The sequence below is a fragment of the Cicer arietinum genome, chromosome 4, assembly GCF_000331145.2.
Source record: "Cicer arietinum cultivar CDC Frontier isolate Library 1 chromosome 4, Cicar.CDCFrontier_v2.0, whole genome shotgun sequence".
Classification (NCBI taxonomy): Eukaryota; Viridiplantae; Streptophyta; class Magnoliopsida; order Fabales; family Fabaceae; genus Cicer; species Cicer arietinum.
In genome coordinates this window covers 55,359,052-55,362,882 of record NC_021163.2, presented here as the reverse complement: position 1 = coordinate 55,362,882, position 3,831 = coordinate 55,359,052, and positions in this window count along the sequence as shown.

Here is a 3,831-nt window from a genome sequence, read left to right as displayed (position 1 = left end):
CACAAGAGTAGGCTTATCACCTCCAAAACAAAGCCTCAAACTGGTAGTACCACGAAGATACCTCAAAATCCATTTCACAGCATTCCAATGCTCTCTACCTGGATTAGACAGAAATCTACTAACTGTACCAACAGCATGTGCAATATCAGGCCTTGTACACACCATTGCATACATTAAACTACCCACAGCAGATGCATAAGGAACTCGTTGCATATCTGATTTTTCAGCTTCATTGGTAGGACTCTGACTAGTACTCAATTTAAAATGAGTAGCAAGAGGAGTACTTACAGCCTTAGCATATTCCATCTGGAACCTCTGTAACAGTCTTTCAACATAGTGTTCTTGTGACAGCCAAAGTTTCTCTTGTTCCTGTCACGCATGATTCTTATACCAAGAATCTGCTTAGCAGCTCCCATGTCTTTCATGGCAAATGACTCGCCCAATTGCTTCTTCAACCTGTTAATCATGGAAATATTTTTCCCAACAATAAGCATGTCATCAACATACAATAACAAGATAATGAAATCATCATCAGCAAACTTTTTAACAAAGACACAGTGATCAGAAGTAGTCTTCCTGTAGCCTTGCTCACACATAACTGACTCAAACTTCTTGTACCACTGACGCGGGGCCTGCTTCAAACCATATAGACTCTTTCTGAGCCTACACACATAGTCTTCTTTGCCTTTAACAAGAAAACCATCAGGTTGCTTCATGTAAATCTCTTCCTCCAAATCACCATGAAGGAAAGCAGTTTTTACATCCATTTGCTCTACCTCCAAATCAAGAGTAGCAGCCAAACTCAACACAGTTCTAATGGATGACATCTTCACCACAGGAGAAAAAATCTCATTGAAATCAACACCCTTTCTCTGTCTGAAACCTCTCACAACTAATCTGGCTTTATATCTTGGAGATGTAGAATTGCTTTCTTGCTTCACTCTGAAGATCCACCTGTTTTCCAAAGCCTTCTTTCCCTTAGGTAGTTTCACCAAATCAAAAGTGTGATTATCATGCAAAGACTTCATTTCATCTTGCATAGCATCCAACCACTTCTTCTTTTCATCACTCTCCATGGCTTCATCATAACATTCAGGTTCGCCTCCATCAGTCAAGGTAACATAGTCATCAGAAGGATACCTGGTGGATGGTTTCCTCTGCCTAGTAGACCTCCAAACTTGAGCTTGAGGTGGTTCAGGAGCATCACCAAGATCCTCATCTTGTGACATCTCATGTTCTTCTTCAGCATCATCATTAGGAACATCAAAATCATCTCCAAGCTGCTGATCACCAACATCACCATGTTGCTCATCATTCTGAACATTATTTTCAGCAGTATCCAGATCATGTGTAGGCATCCGAACTGGATCAACATCAGACAAACCATTATCAATCTCAGGTGTAGTCTTCTCCATCTTATCAATGTCTTCAATGGTTTGGTCTTCCATGAACTTCACATCACGGCTTCTAACAGCTTTCTTCTCAACTGGATCAAACAGCTTGTAGCCAAATTCATCCTGACCATAACCGATAAAGATGCACTGTCTTGTCTTCCCATCCAACTTGGATCTCTCATCCTTTGGAACATGCACATATGCTTTGCAACCGAAGACACGCAAATGATCATACCTGACATTCTTGCCAAACCAAATCTTGTCTGGCACCTCAGCATTCAAAGCACCTGCAGGACTCAGATTAATAACATGCACTGCCATGTACAATGCTTCACCCCAGAAATGCTTAGGCAACTTTGCTTCAGAAAGCATACACCTAACTCTTTCAATCAACGTCCTGTTCATTCTCTCTGCTAAACCATTCAGCTGAGGGGTTTTAGGAGGAGTCTTTTCATGTCTGATACCGTGCTGCTTGCAATAAACATCAAATGGTCCACAATACTCACCACCATTGTCAGTACGAATGCATTTCAACTTCTTGCCTGACTGTCTCTCCACCATAACATGGAACTCTTTGAATTTCTCCAGAACTTGGTCTTTTGTCTTCAAAGCATAGACCCAAAGCTTTCTGGAACAATCATCAATAAAAGTAACAAAGTAAAGTGCACCACTAATTGACTTTACCTTCAACGGGCCACAAACATCAGAATGCACCAATTCAAGCAACTCTGACTTCCTTGAGGAAGGATGTTTCTTGAAGGATACTCTAGTCTGCTTACCAGCCATGCAATGAGAACATTTCTCCAACTCTGCACTCTTTAATCCCGGAAGTACATCCTTTTTAGCTAAACAATTCAGCCCCTTTTCACTGATATGACTAAGCCTGCGGTGCCACAAAGAAGCCTCCATATCCATGGCATTCACACTGTCTTTAGCAACCAATGCTTTAGTCCAATACAGTTTATTAATTTTCTCCCCTCTGGCCACAACTAAGTTACCTCTGGTGAGTTTCCATTTTCCTGAACCAAAGTGATTATCATAACCACCATCATCAAGCATCTGCACAGAGATCAAATTAAAGCGAACATCTGGAGCATGTTTGACTCCTCTAAGCAACAACTGCACTCCCATGTTGGTCTGCAAACAAACATCACCAATACCAACTACCTTGGACACACCATCATTACCCATCTTCAACACTCCAAAGTCACCAGAAGTGTAAGATGTGAAGAACTCCTTCCTTGGTGTAACATGCAGTGTAGCACCACTATCAATAATCCACATGCTCTCATCTGATACAAGATTGACTGAGTCATAGTCACGGAGAATAATCAGATCATCACAAGTAGCAGTAGTAACACGGTCATCATCATCATGATTCTTATCTCTCTGCTTACTGTTATTGTTTTTGCTCTCCCTTTTCCATATGAAACAGTTCCTCTGTATGTGCCCCATTTTGTGACAATAATTGCACTCCACATTCTTGTGTCTGGACTTGGACTTACTTCTGTTGTTCTCTCTACTCGCACTTCTGTTATTCTGTCTATTCCCTTTCGGTTCCTTTCTTTGACTTCGGCCCCTGTTCTCAGTGACAAGTACCTCGGAATGAGATGAAGTACCTTGTGCCTTCCTTCTCATCTCCTCATTAAGAACACTTCCCTTTACACTTTGCAAAGAGACAACACCATCAGAAGCTGAGTTTGTAATTGAAACCCGAAAAGTTTCCCAAGAATCTGGTAGAGTATTCAGTAGCCATAGTCCCAACACTTCATCATCAAATTTGATACCCATACCTGACAATTGATCTAGGAGCCCTTGAAAATCATTTAAATGATCTGAAATAGAAGTCCCCTCCTTGTACCTCAAATTCATCAAGGAGTTCAACAAATACAACTTATTATTCCCTGATTTAGAAGCATACAAAGATTCAATCTTCTTCCACAAGGATCTTGCATGTTCCTCATTAGCAATGTGATTATAAACATTGTCTTCTACATATTGCCGAATAAAACCACAGACCTGCTGATGTTCAAAGCTCCAATCCTCATCAGTCTTGGATTCTGGCTTCTCAGTAGCAAACACAGGAAGATGCAAATTCTTCACAAATAACAGATCCTTCATTTTTCCCTTCCATAAGTGATAATTAGTGCCATTCAAACAAATCATTCTATTTGTATTTGCCTCCATCATTCAAACAAGTCAAACAGCCCCTTAACCAAAGAGCTCTGATGCCACTCTGATGGGAAATTCAACAACAAATATAATAACAACTCTAACAGAGCAATATGCAGCGGATAATCAATTTCCCAAACTTGCAAGAATCTGTGAGGAGCAATCAACAAATAATCACAGCAACTAAAATCACCAATCACAAATGACACAATAATTTTTAACGTGGAAAAACCTTCTCAATGTGAGAAGTAAACAACCACGGGAC